General features: G+C 45.0%; 1 long non-coding RNA gene across 1 annotated transcript; it reads right to left on the bottom strand.

The window, feature by feature from the left end:
• Positions 1–1131: 1131 nt before the first annotated feature.
• On the bottom strand, positions 1132–3134 carry LOC104470917. Its single transcript, XR_727642.1, has 3 exons — positions 3069–3134; positions 2925–2981; positions 1132–1888 (listed from the first exon to the last, which is right to left on the bottom strand). It is a non-coding gene; the product is annotated as an uncharacterized LOC104470917 (long non-coding RNA).
• Between the last annotated feature and the right edge of the window lie 8108 nt (positions 3135–11242).

Raw genomic sequence — 11242 nt, 5'->3', positions numbered from 1 at the left:
ATGGATTTAACATCTTGATTTTTCTTGTTCTGTATTTGCTTTACACAAAGCCCAAAGGACACACGTCTGAACTGCTCCCTGATGATGCCACTGTGGACCGGGGTGTTTTGGGGAAGGTACGCAGGCAAATCCTCCCATCCTGGCATTGGGACAAGCTGATGTGAGAGTGGGATGGCAGAACTTGCGTGAACACTGTTCACAAACACACGCCTTTTCGGTCAGAAAACAGAAAATGAACAGTGGAGAACTTCTCTTTGGGATGTATAAAAGCAACGCACTCCATCGTTGGTATTTACTTATCAACACAGCAGTACACATACACGTATCCACAGGCTTGGAAAAGCATCCTATGAGCTGGAGAAAGCAGTGGTTCTGAGGCTTGGTACACCAGTGCACTAAAACCAAAAGAATGATACCTTCTTACATAGTCAAATGAAAAATAAATATCTTTATTTTCTGCCTACTTTATTTCAGTTTTCAAATAAATTTTAAATAAATCTGTACAAAGTATACTGTTACAGTATATATTTGTAAGTGAACTGAAATGCCTAAGTGTAACAACACTACAATAAAGCAGTATAGATTGGCACATCTCTAATAAAGATTAACTTTTACACTCAAAAAATACCAACTCCCATGAAAACCCTTCGTGTATTTTTATGCAAGTTACGTTGCAAACATATTACAGACCAATTCTCCCGTCTTAAAATAACTTCTAATGGTTTTGCAGAGAACGTGAACATCTTTATGCTGTTAAAGGGACACCATCAGGCTAAAAGAGAGAGAGAGATTAAAAAAACCAAAAAACAAAAAACAAAAACTTTGGTCAAAAATTGGCGAGTTTTACACCTTGTGCACTTTTACCCATCTCACCGACTGCAGCCGGTGCCAGGGTCGGTGAGACTACGGCAGCACCGCCGGGCATCTTGCCCCTGGCTAGCACCGCACAGGCTCTGCAGCGGCCGGATCCCCACCACCAGCCCCAGCTGCGGGGATGCAAACTGCTGCGGGAACGCCGCCAGCCAAATACCCACACCCACAAGAAAGCCTTTTTTCCCCCTTGGGATTAAAAAGGAATTAACACATATGCACAGAGGGTGAGTTTTGCTTCCCCCCCCACCTCCTCCCCTTAAAACAAGAGTCAAAAATTGATCTGACAGTGTCCCTTTGCTCAAAATAAAGACTTCCATACGATATAGATTAGATATTGAGGCAAACTTGTCACAGGGTGAAAGAGCCAGGTACAGTTCAAAATTAAAGTTTTCAAATCCAACTGCAGTTGTTAGATTCATGAGCTCTTGAAACATCCAAATATTTCGTTAAATAATTCCAGACTGGGAATTGGGGGATAAATATTACAGACTAAGAGCAAGAATTTTCTCTCTTAGTCTTTCCAATGATATATTAAATCAATGTTTACATGCTGAAAGTTAATCTTACATTAGAATGTAATGCAATATTGGCTGCAACATAAACCTATAAATAAATCAACTACCATAGATTAAACTCTGTTAAATATTTCTAAGTTAATAAAATATTGACAGTGTTATAAAATTACAGTATTTACAATAAGAAAAAATCTAGACTAATATATACCTTTAACAGATCTCTTCTCCAATTTGGATTGCAACAGAATTATGAATATATGAACAATTTATTATAAAGTTGCATTGCAATTATCATTTTTCCATTAGAGCTACAGAGGGTAATCTATCACTGCCTTTGGGGAAAAAAAAAAAAAGTGACTTCTGATGGTGGGGCGTAGATTTTGAGTACCAAACTGGCAACAGGAGTCCTCCGCAAGGCGTCTGAAGATAAGGTAGGACCAGCCTCAATTGCTCAGATTAAAGTTGTATTACAGAACTGCCAGCACTCAGAACCACCCAGGCTGCAAAAGGGGAGGAAAGGTAGTTTTCAGCTCAAAGTGCACAGCTGGAAGGGCTCCCCTCATTCTGGACTCCAACTAAGGCTGCAGGAGCTTCCATCTGCACTCAAAAACTGCAAAAACCTCAGCTTTTGGGTTCATTAGGAGGGAATTAGCCACTGGTGCTCCTTAAAGGGACATAGTTAGGTTGCAGCTATGCCAAAAACACTCTCGCTAACCATGTATGATAAAGCCAAACCAGGCTTTTGAGATCCTCTTCTGCTTGATTTTTTGGGAGGCTGCGTTTTTTGGGGAGGGGCTGGGGCTGGTTTGGGTTTGTTTTTTTTTTTTGTTTTTTTTTCATTTTCTTTGCTTGGGAGAAAAAAATTGGCTGTGACCATGCAGTCAACTCATTTTCTATTCCTCGCCGGCTTCTCTGTTTTTTGAGTATTAGCATCACTCCGTTGTGTTTGGGTCACAAACACTTGCAGAAAAAAAAGGGAGGCTTCAATGCTCCCAAGTGGATTTGTCTTGGTATAAACCAAAACTCAAAAAAAATGACCTAAAGCAATTCCTGCCATTAAAAAGTGCCAGCTGCATTTGGGGTCCCAGACACCCAGCAATGTCCTTTTAAGGATCAGACCTTCCACTTACCCCTTCTCCCAGCCTTGGAGGAAGAGTTTACAGTGAGTTTAGGAAGGGCAACTTTCAAATTCTCTCCCTCCTCCCCGTCACATTTGCTTTCTAGTAGTAAATTAGAAAAAAATGGGGGAAAAAAAAAATTTCAAATTCCTTTCCCGCCCTTCCCTCCCCCAGTCCTGCTCACCATAAAACAGAAAAGGCATTTTTGAGTGTATATTTTGGGATAAATGATTTTCTCAGCCCCAAGCCTGAAGATGCTGGTGAGAGACCAACCCGCGGGCTTCGGAGAGGTAAAGCGAGCTACGCATTCGCAGGGGTTTCTACCCATTCCCGCAGCGGGCAGCCAGGAACACCTCTGTCCTTAAAAGCAGGCTTTAAAATGGTAAAAGAATAATCTGTAAACTCAGGTCTACATTACCAACAGAAGGCTCTAGGTCCTGCGGGCTCCAGTTCCCAGAGATGCAGAGCAGGAAAACTAGAAAGAAAACTCGGTACCTTTCAATCACCTGCCAGGTTGTACTGGGGGGGAGTGGGGAATGAGAGAGACAAAATGACAACTGACCTTATAAACAAAGGTATGTTTAGGGCTTCTGGTTTCAGGAATAAACCGATATTTACTGGTAAAAGTCTGCCAAAAAACAAAAACAGAAACACAGGATTACTGGTAAATATTGGTTTATATGGAGAAGTTTAAAAAAAAAAAAAAAAAAAAGAAGTCATTGTGCTCCTGATCTCCACGTGCTCCTGGGCAGGAGCCCAGAACTGCCCCATGGCATCCCTACACTCGGCGGCATCTTTGGCACCTGGACACCTCAAACCAGAAGCCTTGTGTTGAGAGGAAAGTCGTGTTTCTTTCCTTTACTCCCCTTAAGCCACGCGTTTCTTTTCTGGATTTCCCCCCCCATACTTCTCTGCAAGGCTGGTCCTACGGGGGGTCTGGCTCAGGAGATGGAAAGTCTTCTTCTGAAACCACTTGGAAATGAATTTGTACATAATATGGTATCTCATCACCAAGGCTGCCGGTGCCTGAGCCTTGACCGCTCCCTGAGATACCATAAAATATACAAGACTCAGTGTATCTTTTAAATAAAGCATTTTCTTGTAAGTGGCATAAACCCATTCATTTTATTTACATACTTATTTATTTCCAAAAATAGAGATGGTCCACATTGGACAAGAGAAATCAAAAAGCCATACAGCAGAAGAGTTAAAAGTCCAACATTTAACCAAAGTACAATGAAATTCCAGAAGTCTGCGGCTGACTTGAACCACAGAAACATACACGAGCCACACAGACATTTGTACATAGAGCATTGCATTACCGATAATATTTGCAAACATGAGGTCAAGATGGCTCAAACCCAGCAAACCAAACCGGCGGTCAGGTGGTGAATGGCCATCATTACTGCAGGGAAACACTTCACTTTTTGCTTTTTCTTTAACTGAGAAAGTCCTAATTTTTCTGCCCTGGGGATGCAAATTGAGGAGGCAGTGAAAGCCAACCCCAGGCAGCTCCCTGCATGCACACCGAGCAGCTGGGCGATGTGTGGCAGCTCCGCGGAGATGCGGGGGGTCTCGCACCCGCAAAGATGCGAGGAGCGCGAAACAGCGCGGATGCTGAACGGCACCAGCACCCCCCAGGGCTGGCTGTGCTGCGGCTGAGCTCTGCTCGGAGGACAAAAGCCTAGCCTAAAAACTGTCAGGTTTGAGGCTGAAGCAGGGCAAGTCTGCAGGGCAGGACCCCCGTCCCGTCCGCCCGGACAGACTGACCCTGCCTGCTGCTACCTGGCCTTAAAGATCACCTGGAAAAGAAAAAGCACGTATTTATACCCTTGTGGTGTGCTGCGGGGGTCTGAAAAGGGCCTGGGTGGGTTTTGTCTTGAAAACAAGGATTGCCCTCCCTTGCCGTAGGCATTAGTAACTCCAGTCCCGTCTGCCTTTTCTGGAAGAGCACAAATAAACCAGCCTGAACAGACCTATGTTATCAGAGGGTGTTGCACTGGACAGATGAGGGAACTGAGTTTTGCTCAAACAATTTAACTGTTTTACATTTAAAAATAAAAAAAGCTTGGAGGCTTGATTGTCAGCAAAAGAAAAAAAAATGGAAAAGATGTGTTCTCTCTGCATTACAGTCTGGTTTATGTAGGTATTTCCATGGACATCACCGCGATAACATCTCGGTGTCTCCAAAGGATGGAAAAATGGATTTAAATCTGGATGTCCTCCTGCAGAGAATCACAGCAGGTAAAAGGGGGAAGGCAGTTGTAGCACTCCTGGTACTTCTACAGACAACCCCCTGTACGGGGTAGAACCACATTAAAAGGGTATAAATTGATTTTCCTTTTTCAAGTCGTCTTTGACACTCACAAATATTAAGCCTAGTCTAATGTGAATGCTAGTATAGAGCTAATTTACAGAATACCACCAATAATTATCGGTACCTAACCGGATTTAAAGGCAACCATACTCAGTACATTTAGAAAAAAAGACTGTTACCAAAACGCCAGACCTCTGACAGCAGTTAAAACAGAAGCAGCCGTGCAGTTTTCTATGTGGACAGACCCTTTAGCACAAGTCACTATTATCATCTGAGACTGTAACAGACAACTTTAGCTTCTGATTTGTCTTCTAGAACATTTCTAACCTCAGATGTGAAATCCATTTTTGAAAAGAGATGGGCCTGATCCCGTGCAGTTGGGTACAACACTCCCCAAGGAAACTCAAAGCCCAGATTCCTAAAGAGAGCACAAGAGATTTTTTTTTCTTACATCAAATAACTGTCATGCAAGCATACCACGACGTTTTTATATTAAGTACTTCAAAGTCAGCTGGTATAATTTAACTAGAAGTGAGCAATCTAATGAAATTAGTATTTCTAGCGGGAGGGGACAACGGTTGTGCCAGTGGCTACCACCAGACTACCAAGGGCAAACAGCCCAGGGGCACCGCGGGGGTCTAACAGGCTGTGCTAGAGGAGAGCTCGCACCCAGCAGCCTCGCAGACCTCAGCACCTCCATCCGTCATACGCAGTTATCTTCTGCAGCAGTCTGTACACCTTCACTTCATTTGCTTTTGCTACCCAGAATCAGCAATTCGTCCTGAACAAGCAAATCACTTAAAGCCCCGCAATATTGTTGGAACATTAAAAATTGCTTTTTTTACCCTGCCCACTGCCTTGCGTTTCCCAGGGTCAGTCCCCACTGCTGTGTGCTCGCAGCACCACGCCTCACCATGCTCTTCTGAGATTTCCAGTCCTGGCCAGGCTGAGGTCACTTCTCTAGAATAAACCAACCAGTCTGCTCTTCCCATTGCCAATTCCTACATTTAAACACCACTCTCAACGAAAGCCTTGACGTGCCTTCAGTTAACCTGCTCCTATTGCAAAACCCGATGTTGATCAAAGCACTCACGCTTTGGTACCATGATCTACTGAAGACAGGGAAGGTGGGAGAAGCAAGGATATTTGCCATGACTTCTAGACTTTTAAGAAGCCTAAACCTAAGCTAGAGCAGCAAAGGGTTGTTCTAGCTCACACAAGTTAGCGATGGGTGGCTTGGGAAGAGGTAAGCACAGGTCTGCACACACACGCACACACCTGGACAACCCTCCCTGAAGAACAGAGCTGGGCGAGACCTGGAAAACTTTGACCAGACCTCTCTCCCTGCTCCTTCCCTTTCTGCCCAGCGTCAAACACAAAACCTTTTAGGTTTTTCTTGGTAAAAACAAAAGGAAATGGAACATATCCACAGCATTAGTTGCTGAGGCATGCTCTGATATCTGTCAGACCTTCAAGTCAAGCTTGGGGCAGGAGTTTGAACTGGGTGTCTCGCATCACAGGAGAAATCTAGATGCCATGCTGCCCAGTATTCTGGGCTTGTTTCTCCTCTTTGGTCATACAGACTTTGCAGGATGGACCTACACACCTTCAGTAGAAAAGTTCAATGAAAATCAACCCTTCTCCACTGGGCAACTTTGGTTTTAATGAGTCAGTGTTTTTCCAGAGGAAACTCATTTGCTTAAAGGCTGAAGATCTACTCAAGATGCAGACCTGGAAGCCTTTGATAGACTTTTGTCTGCCTTGTGCTGCCCAAGTGATCAACATTGTCTGCAACCAAAGAAGGCCTCTGTGATACTTCTCAGTAGAAGCATATGTGTTGAATAGTTTCTTGGGAGGACTTGATAAAAAACTTTTAAAGCATCCAAATAAAGATTAGTTGATTCTCCACCTCCTGCTGTTTGTCAACATGTTCAAAGATTCTGATAGATTACCCAGAAAACAAGACTGATCATAGAACCACTGAATGGTTTGAGTTGGAAGGGACCTTCAAAGACCACGTAGTCCAAACCCCTTTCTTTGCAGAAAGTATGTTCCCTTCAAACTATCACATAATGAAGAGTTACAGCCAGCTTCTCCACAAACCAGAGTTCAGAGTTGCTCATCTGAAATTCCCAGTGCACCATTTAATTAAAAAAATAACCCAACATTAGGATGTTATCTAGTCATTGAGACTACCAAGACATTTTTAACAGCCCTATTTTTGCTAGTAACTTTAGCATTTCAGTCTCAAGCTCTACTAAAACTCCTAGGTATACCTGTTGCTCTTCCACTTTAATTTACTGCTTGGCTCCAGCATCTCTGCCTCAAACACTCAAGTTGCAAAGGGAGGCTCCTTATCTTTACCATCCAAAAGGACTAGGTGATGGGTAGGTAGGCTCTCAAACATGCCTTGTCCTCCAGAATGATGTGGAGTAGTGCAGAAAATTAAATGTGCCTTCAGTCCTGCACGCTCAGATTTTCTCCCCAGCCTTCTCTGACATTCTCAAGACCGCATTTGCTCCCTACAGCTCCCAGCTCTTCAAAGTCCCTCCTAAACTGCTTAGTTTCCAGATCATGGGTTACCTGCCATACAGCACGGCTCTTTCAGTCTACTTTGCAAGACTTGGACTTCTGTCTTTTGATGGAGACTTGCTGGACTCCAGAAGTCCCTTCCTTTATAACTATTTTACTTCATAACTGGTTTCCACTTCAGCTCTGAAGCTCCTTCATGACAGAGCTCTGCCCAAGTTGGATATCTGTAACCTTTCCAGGTATCCCTGGGGCTGCCTTGACAAGTCTAGGGACTTTATGTTCCTGATCTTCTCCCCTGCAATATTTTATAACACAGGACTAATTTCTAGTCCAGTGCCTTCCACTCCTGAGGATGCTGAACCTGTAATTGTGCTGTGGTCACTGCTATTTAATGACTCAATGGTAATTATATCTTGAACCAGTTCTTATGTTTTGGTCCTAAATCAAGGCTAACTCTATACCAGGCTGCTACGAGAAATTATCCTTTAAGTAAATCATGATGTTTGTTCATCAAAATGTTAACCATCTGCTTCACAAACAATCCAGCCAGATAGCATGGACATAATTGAATTTACTTTTTCTTACAGGTTTATGAAGATGCATGAGCCTGGTTTTCTCCCAAGTCACATGAAATCCATAACCACCTTTTTGTCTGGAATAGAAAATTTCCTAATACCTCCATGTCATCAAAATATGGGATTTATATCCAACATAAATTAGGGTATATGGTCATCACTACTCCAATTTCCTCTCAGATTTTACGGCAACTTTTTAGATCTAGTGTTCCTTCACAGCTTTATGACCTAGCATGCCTATTTGGTACAGTTTGATGTCAGGTAATGCAGTATCTTACTGATTTTCATCATCCCCATGTGATGTTTCAATCAGACCAGCTATGCCAAGGTCTTTTTACACCGCCAAGCAGTCTACAGCAATTATTTTTGTTTCATGTTTCCACACTGGCATACAGACATTTCCCTTGTTTGGACCGCATGCCCATGCCTCCTCCCGCTGCTGGGTCACTCCTCCCACGTACACAACTCTGCTCTCAACCTCCTCATACCCTGCGCCAAAAAGTCTCCCCTTGCCCTCCATGAGAAATGGGCACACGGTTTTGTTCCTGGCACTCCCATTCAGCACCTTCAGCCAAGCCCTGAGAGCCTCAGCCTTCCACCAGCACTGTGTTCCGTTCGCCCTCCCCAAACCCTGCCCACGTTCTGTGCCACCAGTCTAGGGACACTTTGGCTGAAGTGGGAACCAGTCTGCGCTGCAAAGTCATACGCTTAACTTCACCTACTATTGAAACCCTTTCTATAATTTTCCCCCACGTGCATTAAGACTCTAGGAAGAGGTACTGCCACGTCCTAAACTGTCTTCTTCCCAGGCGCCCAAATTTAGCTTCCCAAGTATCTCAGCTTCAAGGATGACAGCCCCGGGCTTGCCCCAAGCACTCTGGTATCTTCCAGGATCCACTTGTCCACTCAACAGGCAACTCATCAGATGGATCCCTTAATCATCAGGAGCAGAGCCTGCACTTCCCACAACCAAATCCTCTGCCACCCAAACCCCCCAGAGATACTTCCCCAGCTTCTGGAGGCATCTCCAGGACAGAGAACAACTCCTCAGACAAGGCTTTAGTATTAAATTAAATCACGCCTTTAATCCTGCCCAGTTGCAAGCCAAGTTTCCACAAATAAAAGGCAAGGCAGCCAGTGCCGAGGTGAGGACAGACCACGACCATCTGCAGATGATTTAATGCTCTATCTTCTCCACCAGCTCAGCAACTTTGGCCTCAAGAGGCTTTCTGCAGCTTGGAGCACCTCCGCTTGTTGCACTGTACAGTATTGTACCAGAAGATAACCACTCAGGAAGTGTGTCCTCTCTGCACCTGTGTGTGCAGTACCTAGCGCAATGAAGCCAGTGTTCTTCGATTCCCATAATTAAGCCAGGATTTTTACTTTATGATCACATAAAGTCCATCTTTGAACTAAAAATAGACTGACTGTTAACGGATTCTTTTTTTTAATTACCTTATATCACCAATTACTTTCATTGGACAAGATAAGTTACATCTGGCCCTGCAGAAGCCTGCAAGGACTCGTTTACCAGGACTTTTATTGACAGTTGCAGCTCAGAAGCCAATTTTTTTTTTTTTAAAAGATTGAATGAGCCTCTGAACACAGCGCTGTCAAAAGACCTATCCACAAACCAAACTGTTTGCATGCAAGAAAGCAGAGATGACAATTACATGAATTTGCAATGCTTAGTTCGGAATTATTAATGCTAGAAAATAATTCAAAGCCTCTAGTCCCTATTTCGCTCAGAGACCTGCCTGGCTGCCCTTCAGCAGCCCCTGGCAACGGTGATCCTACCATCATTCATTATTGAAATAAAATAATCTTTTTAATAAGAAGAAATTTTGACCCCATTCGTAACTCTGTAGGTCCCTGACAAGACACTGGCTTCTTTCCTTCACCTCTGGTGCTGCTCACACAAGATTTTTCTGAAGCTGACCTGCCCACACGGATCCTGATAAGCCGATGCCACATTGCCAGGTCTCTTCAACATCACTTGAGTGAGAGCTTTAAATACCAGCTCTCACTAAATCCTTTATCCACGCTTCCTAGCCCCAGCATTTTTTGAAGTACTGACAGATCAGCAAGCCTTCACAGGTTGCCTGGAAGTGAGACAGCGGGACCTGCTTCTGCTGGCCTGATGCAGAAGAGAAGAGCTGGCCCTCGAAAACCCAGGGCCCAGCTCTTGACCCCAGGCGAGTCCTGAGGAGTCTGGACCAGTGGACACTGACATGCTGATGCACGCTCCTGAGGAGCTGCTGGCTTCAGCTCCTCTGCCCGTACCCAACGTCCAAGCAAAAAGCAAGCCCAGGAAAAACAAGTTCCAAGCCTTGGGAGACTACAAGCAATAAAGCCAGCAGCTTGCATCGCACTCACAAACTACTGTGCAACCAGGACAGAGCATGGAGAAATAAAACACATTCCCCAGTGAGACACTACAGCAAGCCCAGCCTGGAGGAGAGAAAGACACTCACACCAGCGCGGCTGACCTCCAGATGATGGTGCTGCTCCGAATGTCCCGTCCGGACAGGTCCTGCCCGGGACGCACAAATGCTGTCCTGCACTCTGGCACACGACACTGAGCCTTTCTACACCGAGTATGAAGAACAAAACCCACCCTGGTCTTTGACAGGGCTAACACACCAGCTGGAGGGCACTGCTGGCACGATGAGCACGCAGTGATTTGAGCTGGAGTCGCGCATCAAGACATTCACCAAAACCCCCCAAAAATCGCCACTGCTCATCTTCTCCACCCTCAACTCTCAGCAATATAAATTGCCCAGGCGTATATCTGATATAGATTCAGCCTCCTCCAGCTGCCGCGTGAAGTCTGCAGCTTCATCTCACCATCGGCCACATCAGCACGGCTGATGACAGAGCTGCTGAGAACACACCCGTGGGGTCAGCCCTGCAGCAGAGACCCCCCGGCTCGCACGTCCTTGCACACCAGCCCCGAAGCCTCCTGTGTCTGTGCTGGCCCACCCTAGAGCAACTATGAGTCGGTCCAGCATGATGAAGAGATGTCACGAGAGCCCAGGCTCAGCTCCCAGACCTTCCCGCAAGCATGACAGTGCCACTTCATCGCTGAAACCACTGACGTGCATCAGTGAGACATGATCTCTTGCGTCAAGACAGTCACCCATGGGGGCTGTTGCAGTCTCTGCACAACATCCAGTATGAAATCCGAACCCATTGGGGTCAACAACATAGTCACAGGGATTCAGATGCTGTTTGCAAGCCACTTTTACGAGCAGCACTCCATAGAAATCATAGAATCATTAAGGTTGGAAAAGACCTCAAGGATCATCAAGT

Source organism: Pterocles gutturalis, unplaced genomic scaffold (assembly GCF_000699245.1).
Source record: "Pterocles gutturalis isolate BGI_N339 unplaced genomic scaffold, ASM69924v1 scaffold41805, whole genome shotgun sequence".
Lineage (NCBI taxonomy): Eukaryota > Metazoa > Chordata > Aves > Pterocliformes > Pteroclidae > Pterocles > Pterocles gutturalis.
Note: the sequence above shows the minus strand (reverse complement) of the source record. Positions and strands in the feature narration are given on the sequence as shown.